This window comes from Sinocyclocheilus grahami, unplaced genomic scaffold (assembly GCF_001515645.1).
Source record: "Sinocyclocheilus grahami isolate Dianchi unplaced genomic scaffold, SAMN03320097.WGS_v1.1 scaffold2033.1, whole genome shotgun sequence".
NCBI classification, from domain to species: Eukaryota; Metazoa; Chordata; class Actinopteri; order Cypriniformes; family Cyprinidae; genus Sinocyclocheilus; species Sinocyclocheilus grahami.
This window is the reverse complement of record NW_015507212.1, coordinates 40785-51599: the sequence shown is the minus strand read 5'-3', so window position 1 is coordinate 51599 and position 10815 is coordinate 40785. Positions and strand designations below refer to the sequence as shown.

At 41.6% G+C, this 10815-nt stretch overlaps 1 long non-coding RNA gene across 1 annotated transcript; it reads left to right on the top strand.

Annotated features, from left to right (window-relative positions):
- The first annotated feature begins 9733 nt into the window (after nt 1-9733).
- LOC107573781 (uncharacterized) lies at nt 9734-10300 on the top strand. Its single transcript, XR_001607567.1, has 3 exons — nt 9734-9813; nt 9954-10001; nt 10225-10300. It is a non-coding gene; the product is annotated as an uncharacterized lncRNA (long non-coding RNA).
- Nucleotides 10301-10815: the final 515 nt, after the last annotated feature.

Genomic DNA, 10815 nt, shown 5'->3' with positions numbered 1-10815 from the left:
TACATGCACGTTCTTAAGCCAATTATGCTTAATAAGCCGAAAACGCACTTGGTCATGTAAACCCAGTAACCCATTTTCTTTTATCGGAGTAAGGTCATAAACGGCGTAAGCATAAACCGGTCACAACAGGTAGTTTTTTTGCCTCTTACTCCGATTTCGCACAGCATGTAAACACAATAACCTGCTTTCTGTCGGCTTATTGAAGTGCGCATATGTGATACGTGACAGAAACGCATCGTTAGTGCAGATCTAAGCACATCTAGACCGACCAAACGTCTTGCAGTAAAGAAAGAAGGAAATATATCACAAAAGCAGACTTTTCAACACTCAGAAAATGATAAAAATGTGTTCTCATCTTGTGCAGCAGAAGTAGAAGTCAATGCTGCGTTTATAACTGCATGAGATGATAATATATGAGCGGTAAGTTTCCCAACATGTTGCAAATTGACATGTTCCAAGCTTAATTTAACATCACAACTGACAGATGTATGGAATACTCGAGTCAGATACGCAAATGATTATATTTTGACATCACTACAGGGAAATAACTTGATTTATTAATGAAGTCATGTAAATGCAGCTTACTTGCGTTGTCAGGTTACTGATGTGCATGTAAACAAGGAAAAGTGGTTATTTTAATAAGCTGATATTTGTGAGTTATCAGCTTACTGGTGTGCATGTAAACGTGCTCATTGCTGTTCATAGACTTCAGCTCAGCATTCAACACCAACATTTCTTAGCAACTGATTGTAAAGCTGAGCCTGCTGGGCCTGAATACTTTCCTCTGCAACTAGATCCTGCACTTCCTCTTTGAGAGACCTCGGACAGTCCTGATAGGAAACAGCTTCTCCAGCACCATCAGTCTGAGCAGCACCTCTACTTTCTACAAAGGCTAAGGAAAGCTCATCTCCCACCCCCCATACTTGCCACATTTTACATTTTGTAAAATTGACTTGACTATTGAGTGAATTATGAGCAGCTGCATCACTGTCTGGTTTGGGAATTGCACCACCAAAGAATGGCAGGGCTGTGCAGCTGATAGTGAGGACAGCTGAGAAGATCACTGAGGTCTCTCTTCCCTCCACCACTGACATTTACACCATATGTTGTATCCGCAAGGCTGTCAATATATTGCGGATGACTCCACACACCCTTTGCACCAACTCTTCACCCTCCTGCCATCAGGCATAAGGTACAGAAGTAGCCAGAATGCGAGACAGTTTTTTCCCCAAGCCATCAGACTCCTGAACTGTAACCAAAATGGACAATAACTACACCCACACACATACATCCATTTTAAATCAATCTTTGAACACAACTAGACTAGGTTTTTTTTTGTGTGTGTAACATATATGCTGCTTTCCCATAATGGACCCTATCCCTCTTATACTATTACTTTTTTCTTGTCTTGTGAAGTCATCAGTGGTGTATTGTAACAAAGTAATAATACTTCGTTACAGTACTTAAGTTTTTTTTTGGAGTATCTGTACTTTACTTGAGTTTTTATATTTCAGCCAACTTTTACTTTTACTCCACTACATTTCCTAATTAAAATGTATACTTTTACTCCGATACATTTCACCGAAGCATATTCATTACTTACTACAAAATAGTCAAAAGTCAGAAGAACATGGACTGCAGGAAAGCAGGTTTGACGAATCAGTGGTCTGGCGTTTGCAAGTTAGACTCCTAAAAACACCTTTGCTCATGTGCAAACAAGCGCGCGCACAACTGCGGATGATTCATTTTCCACTCAAGTCGAGTCTGGGGTGTGCTGTGCGATACAGCATCGTCTGCGATAATATGGTAAGTGTTGTAATGATGTGCGATCTGACATTATCAAGTAGGCTATATCATCAAATCACACACAGAGCACACACACGTGATTTATTAGTCTATTAAAACTCAAAATTCCAGGCATTCTAAATTATAGAGGGCAAAAAATGCTTCTGTATGCTTTTTATATTTATATAATTTAATATAGTTAACTTAATCTATATCACACAAAGAGTACCGTTTTTCTGCAGATTTCAGCATGAACACATTTAATAATCATTTTAAACAAGTTCAGTAAAGCAATAAGTGACTTACATTTTAGACCTAATATTGCCTGTTTTTGCTCAATTTTGCTAACGAAAATAGTTCCTAACAAAGATAACAGCACTGTTTTGCGTCTCAGCAATGGTGTTTACTTATTGAATGAATCAGCTTTTTGAATGAATCGGTTGAATAAATGATTCAGGGATTCATTCATTAACACAGTCAAATGCTTTGTTTCTGAATGAATCAGCCGTTTGAATTAATCGGATGAATCTCAATGACTCACTCATTAACAATCACTTGCTGTCACCTACTGGCGGTTTTAATTTCACATTTCGACTGTTTTTCTCAATTATTTCAAATATCAGTATTCAACGTTTTATGTTAAAACCAAAACATTAGGCCTATTTATGCATCTGTAACTGCAGTTTAAATGCATCCATGTCCCTCGGAGATACATAAACTGTGTAAATACATCTAAATGCTATTTCAGATGCAGATTCCATAAATGTTTTCTTATGTTGGAATGAAAGACACACATTTTTTTCATTCAGGCCAAGAGCTCACACTAAAATAAGAGGCTGGATTTATCACATGAACCAATCACATCCAATCATAACCGATCATATCCAATTATAGCGTGATGGAGGCATTGCCTCCTCTCACATGACTTTCCCCCATTCATTCTCAATTACCCCCCAGTAAAGTCATGGTAGCTATGGGTTCTCTGTTAAAAGTCAATGGACTGAGGGGAGGAAAGCCTCTGCTGTAACTTTGCCTGCGGCTAAAAACAAGTGACTTTTATCATTTTAAAGTCATATTTAGTCATATTTGCGTTGTTTATTTTTGTAATATTGATTATTTTCTCATACAATTTTTTGAGGAGACACTGCCTTGCTTGCCTTGCCTCCTCGGAGGAAATGCTTCTGATACAAACAAGACATTTCTCTTGCTCGTTTTAGAAACCAACAGGTTAAAAAGACATGTAGGGTAGGTGAATGAATGATTGGGATTACATGGAAATCACAAACGGTTTTAGTTTGAGTAGCAAATACTAGAATCTGTATCTCTAATGTGATTTAATGAATATGAGAATAATGAAGCTGATGCTGTGAAAGTGCTGGATTGAGTTTCTAAAGATCAGTCAAGTCAGCAAATGTGATAGTCATGCAGGCTATTGTGTGAAGTGTGGAGCTAATGTCATGATCCCAGCCTGTGTTCCCGTCTTGTGTTTTGTACCCTTATTTTGAAATGTATTTTCCCATTGTTTCTGTACTCTCTTCCTGTATTCAGTTCCTGTTTCCTTGTCTGCTATAGTTCCCCTTGTTTGTCTCCATAGCTACAATTGTTAATCACTATGACAACTAATCACTTACACCCGTCCCTTGTTAGCCCTGGTTAACGTGTGTATTTACAGTAGACCACTATGTAGAGACCTGCACTCCCGCGGGACCCAACGCAATAGAGTGCGGCGTGGGACAACACTTGATGGGAGAGTGCGGGTGAGGGTGGGTAGACACTGGTGTCTGGCAGGATCCGGGAGAATAAAATGATTTGCAGGACTCCCGCAAAATAGAAATATCTAAAAACAAATAAATTTTTATTAATCTATTGCACAAAAGCAACAAGAACAACTGATATAAAATACAAACGATTAACAGGTGCAAGCATAGGCAGAGTTTCTATTTATAACAGCTTTTTGGCAGCATTGAGCAATGTAGCCAATCACAGACACATCTGTTGATTTCTGGAACAAAATAGCCAATAAGAGAAGTTTACATTAGAATCCACTCACCGCTCAAAACAGAGTTCTTGTGCAGGGCTTAAATTTGCGTTCTCATGAATCCTCTCATTATAACACATGAAGTATAGATTCAAAGATTCATTGTTATAACAGCTTTGTGAGATCGCGATGAACTGGGATGTCAGTTTTTTAGGCCCAATCCCAATTCTATTTTATACCCGTTCACCTACAGTAGGGATGAAAATATTCCCCTAAGAAATGGGACATCACTACTATACCATTACACATCATCATACATTGACTAGCTCCTACAAAACACACACCTACTGGTGTGCTGGTGTGCATTTGAGCCATTTAATTATCGTTCTATATTAATGTGCTGCTTACTGTCATGGTTCACGGGTCTGTGTGTTAATTCCTGTTTGTTTTGTTGTGCCTGTCACTTGTTGGCAGCGCTCGTTGCTGGGGCAACACTGCTCTGCTGATGAGCTAATCAGCTCAATACACCTGAAGCCACTATATATGTGGAGTGTTTGCTCGTCTTTTGTCATATCTTTGGTGTGCTTACCTGCTGTTGTTTTGTTCCGTCCAGTTGATTCTCCAGTTTCACGTGTCATTGTTTTGTTCCTGTTTGGAGTTTCTCTGCTTCTCTCTCTGGATCATCCTGGATGTTCTCGTCAGCAGACATCGCTCAATCACAGGGGTTGAATGACTGAAACACATTTGTCCGTGTTTCACTCCATCTCAAATTGTGCTCACGGAAAGCGCTTGAGAAACAGTGTCTCTTACGCAGCGCAGTACGCTTTTTTTCTTGTTCTTTAGTATCAAGCAAGAGACTCTATACGACATTCATGTTTTCCCCCTGGTGTTTCGGGGGCCCTACGCAGCATGCGTATTTTGCTCATTGTTTTTTGTTCTCCAGCCATCAGCGTTTCCTACGGAGCAATCTAAAGTGGCATTGGTGATTACGGTCTTGTCTGGTCGAGTGGGACTTTGGGGAACGGCGGTGTGGGAAAATAATCATGTTGCTCCTCAAAATAATCATGTTTCTCCTCATTTCAATAGTTTTTTTAATGAACTCAAAGTATTTGTCCTGTTTTTCCACTCATCCAGCCCATTTCTGTCAATGCCCTTGGCGGTCAAGAGCTACCATCCATCTCTCATTCCACCGGCCGGTGAGTCTGACCACTTCAGTCAACCATCAGGAAGAGATCCATTTTATGTTAATTGACCCTCCCCTCGCTCCAGTAGTTCTTGGACATCCTTGGCTTATGCTTCACAACCCTCATATTAACTGGCAACACAGTAGTGTATTGTCTTAGAGCGAACGTTGTCATGCTACTTGTTTGGTGTCTGCTTGTTCATCTGTGTCTTGTTCTGTTACAGGATGAACCCATGGACCTGTCTAACGTGCCCACAGAGTACATTGACCTGAAGGAAGTGTTCAGTAAGTCTTCGTGGAGAAGAAAACGGTTCCCTGTGCCCTTGTATCGACTATCGGGGTCTGAAAAACATCACGGTTAACAATACTTATCTTTTACCGTTTATGTTTTCTGCCTTCGAGTGGTTGCAGGGGGCTACCTTTTTTACAAAGTTTGACCTTCGCAACGTCTATCATTTGGTCCACATCAGAGAGGGAGATAAGTGGAAGACTGCTTTCAACACCCTCAGGGCGCACTTTGAATATCAGGTTATGCTGTTTGAGCTATCCAACACCCCCGCAGTCTTCCAGGCACTCGTCAATGATGTGCTGAGAGATATGGTTGACCAGTTCACTTATGTCTACCTGGATGGCATATTGATATTTTCTCCTTCTCTCCAGGAACATGTTCAGCATGTCAGGGGACTGCTTTAGAAGCTGCTAGAGAGTGGGTTTTTTGTCAAGGCAGAGAAATGCATTTTTCATGCAGTCTGTCCCCTTTACAGGATACATTGTGTCGTCTGAGGGAGTGTGCATAGATCCCGAAAAGACTAATGCTGTGGTGGATTGCCAACCCCAGATTCCTGCAAGGCTCTGCAGAGATTTCTGGGCTTTGTCATTTTTACCGCCGTTTTATTCGCAATTACAGCCAGCTAGCTGCCCCTCTGACTGCCTTGACTTCCAACAAGATGACGTTCAGGTGGTCTAAAGCAGCCGATGCTGCTTTTTCCAATCTCAAGAGCCGCTTTGTTTCAGCTCCCATTGTTATTGCCCCTGATCCCTCCCGTCAGTTTGTGGTGGAGGTCGACATGTCAAAGGTGGGGGTGGGTGCTGTTCTTTCCCAGAAAGTCCCAGAAAGTGTTCTTTCCCTTCCGAGGACAAGATCCATCCGTGCACGTTTTTTTCTCATCGTTTATCCCCGGCTCAGCGAATTTATGACATTGGTAATAGAGAGTTGTTGGCTGTCAAGCTTGCGTTGGAGGAGTGGCGCAATTGGTTGGAAGGCTCAGGCCTTTCATCGTCTGGACTGATCACAAAACCAGTACATCAGGTCCACCAAACATTTAAACCCCAGCCGGGCTCTTTTTTTCTCGGTCGTTTTGATTTTTCCATCTTTTACCGTCCGGGTTCTAAAATAATCAAACCCGATGCCTTGTCTCGCGTTTTTGATCATTCCAAGTCTCCGTCTTCTCCTGAGTTAATTTTGCCTGAGAAACTTGTTGCTTCTATGGTAATTTGGGAGATCAAGTCAAAGGTCCACTCTGCCTTACAAGGGGTAACGCCTCCGTCCGATTGCCCACCTAGTCGTTTATTCGTGCCTAAGAGTTTACTGTCCGACGTTAATCTGATAGGGTCATTGCTCCAAGGTGGTTTGTCATCCGGGGATGAGGCGCACCTTGTTTCTTCTTAGGCAAGATCTCTTGTCTTTTGTCAGATCGTTGGTGTGCTTACCTGCTGTTGTTTTGTTCCGTCCAGCTGATTCTCCAGTTTCCCGTGATGTTGTTTTGTTCCTGTTTGGAGTTTCTCTGCTTCTCTCTTTGGATTATCCTGGACGTTCCCATCTGAGCGATCAGCTCGTTACAGTCTCCTTGCTGCCAAGGCCTGCTCTACCATCATCGAACCGCAATTCTGAGGGTAGGTGATTCTGAGGATTCTTTTCCTCTGTTTTTTCTATAAACGGCATTTGCTACTGGATTCAGCCCCGCGTCTTTTATTAATAAAATAGTTTCAATACTGAATTGCTACATTATATTTTCCAGCAACGAGAGGAGAAAATCGTTGTTTTTGTACAGTTATGACAGTTGTCCTAAGTTATGACAGTGACCAAGCAGTTTAAATACTCTACAGTCACTGTGGCCACCTTCTAATTAGCACAGGCAATAGCCTATAGCAGGGCAATTGCTCAAATCGAAACTACAGTTCGCACTTAAATGCAGGAAGGGAGTAATGCAAATAACACAGGCTCCTTCTTAGCCGAGGGCAATTATTATAATTACCAATAAGTGCAATCAAAAATTCAAACTCCAATGAAAATACAAAGTAGAAATAGACAGAAAACTAAATATTCCTTCCTAGCAGCAAGTAATAATTCAAACAGCAGATCTATAAACAAGTATTACGCAAAACACTCACGCGCAGCCATCCGTCTCTTCTGTTGACTAATCGCTTCTCCCAAGTTATGACAGTGACCAAGCAGTTTTAATACTCTACAGTCGCTGTGGCCGCCTTCTAATTAGCACAGCCAATAGCCTATAGCAGGGCAATTGCTCAAATCGAAACTACAGTTCGCACTTAAATGCAGGAAGTGAGCAATGCAAATAACACAGGCTCCATCTTAGCCGAGGGAAATTATTATAATTACCAGTAAGTGCAATCAAAAGTACAAACGCCAACGAAAATACAAAGTAGAAATAGGCAGAAAACGAAATATTCCTTCCTAGCAGTAAGTAATAATTCAAACTGCAGATCTATAAAGTATTACGCAAAACACTCACGCGCAGCCGTCCGTCTCTTCTGTTGACTAGTCGCTTCTCCCCTATGAACTCTCATATGCCCCCATTTGAAGTGTGGTCCCGAAAAATCTTTCTGGGCCTTAGTGATTATAAGGGGAGAGCTCTTTGCTTGCATTCTGCTATGCCAAACCATGCATGCAGCAGCCCTTATGCTTTTCTGTTAAAAATAACACTGGTTTGTGAAAGTTGATGCTTAAATAACAAATACTTTATCGGGAGCTTTTAAGCTGGAATGTTGTGGAACATATGGGATGTTACAGAACTTACTATTTCATGTAAATTTCATGGATGTACTCTGTGCCTAATTTGTAAATTGTGAGGTCCCGGAACAAAGTGGGGTGACCTATCAGGCATGTGATTAAAGGAGGGAGTGCTAACGGAGCATTCGTGCAATCACAATGGTGGACCTACTTAAGTGATTAACAGCGTGCATCAGATCCTTCAGGGATCACAGATGCATATGTGAGAGAGGTGTTTCCCGCACCACCCCTCTGTGGGGTGTCCTGAAGATGCCAGTGCATTGTTTGCCTCTCAGGAGAGAGAGGTGTTTCCCGCACCACCCCTCTGTGGGGTGTCCTGAAGATGCCAGTGCATTGTTTGCCTCTCAGGAGATCAAAGTATTCTAGTTTCTTTTATCCTTACAGATTGTACGGTCATGAAATCCTGGAAAAGTCATGAAAATTTAAAACAGCAGTTTCCAGGTCTGGAAAAGTTTTGGAAAAGTCATGGAAATTTACTTCACAGATCTCGGTATAATATGATTGTTTAATCAGTTCCTGAATTTCGGTGGGGGATTGTGTGTATATCACATAGTTTTACTCATTCCCGCAGCTTTCGAGTTTACAATGAGGGAAATTCCTGCAAACATTTATTCAACATAACATATAGATTAGATGAGTAAATAAATCCACACAATCAGATGAAAATCAGTCATTTGAAAACAGCGTGAGAAATTCAGCTGTATTGCGTCTTCTCTCTTTCACTGTCTCAAAGTGGCATCACATCAGCGGATCTCGTCTGCACAACAACGAGCTGCTGAACGCTGCGATATGAGACCTTCGCTCACATTTCGGGACAGTTGACAGAATTGTCACTTGCCTAATCAGGTCACTGTTGTATTGTCACAAAAATTTATCATTATCATTTATTAAGTCTTTTTAAGCTATTCGATACTCGCGTGCTCCAGAGGTGGTTTTCTGTGCGCTCAGTCACGTCCAAAGCTCACGCGTATAAAGCCGCCAAGTAGGCTACCAAGTTTAGTTATTTTTCAAAGGTTGTTGCACTTAAGCGGCCAAATACACACAAAATGACGTCAAAATGGCCGTCTTGGTGAGTATCCTCATAAACACAGTTAGTTTTGTCTTAAGTAAATGTAAACAATTGAGAAAGAAAATGCATTTGTATCAGTATTTGATCCATGCATGGTCTTGTAAGAGCAGCCTAAGGGGGCATTCACATGTCGCGTTTTTTGCGGGCTCAAGTTTGTTATTTCAAATGTAACATTAGATGCGCAGCAAGTGTGCTTATAATAAAAGCTTACCGCATAAAATAAGTCCTGGATGTTATAGAAAAAAATCTATATAGGCTACTTTTGTGCGGGCTTTTGGGGGCAGGAACGGGACAAAACATCAATGTTGTGGGTGGGAGCAGGACAGGATAACATATTTCTGTGGGGGCGGGCGGGTGTGGAACAGAATCCTGCAGAAGCGCGACTGAAAAATCCATCCCGTGCAGGTCTCTACCCCTGTGTTTCAGTTGTCTTTTGTTGGTCATTATTCCTGCATGTGTGTTCTTGTTTCTGGTGCCTTTATGTGGATTTACTCCTTGTTTCAGGTTTGGATTATCTGTGCATGTGCTTTTGTCAATTAAACTGTGCTTGGTTCTCCCTTTGTCTTGTCCCTGCTCATGTTACAGTTTTGATTTCTGTTTTCTGCAGAGTTTCCAGTCTCTCTCAGCACCTCCTGAATCTACGGATGGAAATGTCAATCCCTTCAGTTCTCTCTTCTCTTTTGATGACCTGAGAGAATCTGTCCGTCAACTGAGAGACAAACTGGAGGATTTCTGCAAAGAGGAGCTCAAGAAGATATCAGACAGAGGTAAAGTCCTGCAGATTCATCTGCTCTCAGAAACCAGTCCATCATCATCTCATATCATGGAGAACATCATATTAGAAATGTCTTAGGAATGGATGCAAGATCATGAGAATCACACTGTTCATGTCTGTTGATTTCCACAGTCACATTCACCAACATTGTTCCCAGGACCAGGAACGACTTCCTACGATGTAAGTCAGTAAGAAAACAAGCAGAAAAACTCACTGAGTTCGTGTTCCTCCTGTAGAAGGTGAAAGAAGAGTTTTATGATTGATGATGTAAATAATGATTTGCACAGATATCTGGTCGTCTGTACTGAGACACTGATGATACACTGAACCTGAAGAGTTCAGCTACATGAAACGATCAAACAGATTCATAATTCCTGATTCTGATGTGTTTTATCTCCATCAGATTCCCATCAGCTCACTCTGGATCCGAACACAGTGAATAAAAACCTCTGTCTGTCTGAGAGAAACAGAGAGATTACTTTCACTGGTATAGTCCAGACGTATCCTGATCATCCAGACAGATTTGATGTGTCTCAGGTGTTGTGTAGAGAGAGTGTGTGTGGACGCTGTTACTGGGAGCTGGAGTGGAGTGGGAATGATGGTGTGCGTATATCAGTGTCATATAAGAGCATCAGCAGGAAGGGACGGGGTGATGAGAGTCGGTTTGGATGTAATGATCATTCCTGGAGTTTGTACTGCACTCCCTCTAATTACTTATTCATACACAATTACATGCAGACTAACCTCTCTGTAGAGCCCATCAGCAGTAGAATAGGAGTGTTTGTGGATCACAGTGCAGGAACTCTGTCCTTCTACAGCATCTCTGACACAATGAGCCTCATCCACACAGTCCAGACCACATTCACTCAGCCGCTCTATCCTGGGTTTTGGGTTAATTATCAATCATCAGTGAAACTTTGTTGATGAATCAGAATACACTGTCTAGAGATTCCACCCATAATGCTTTGAGCTGCATGATAAATCAGTAACAGCC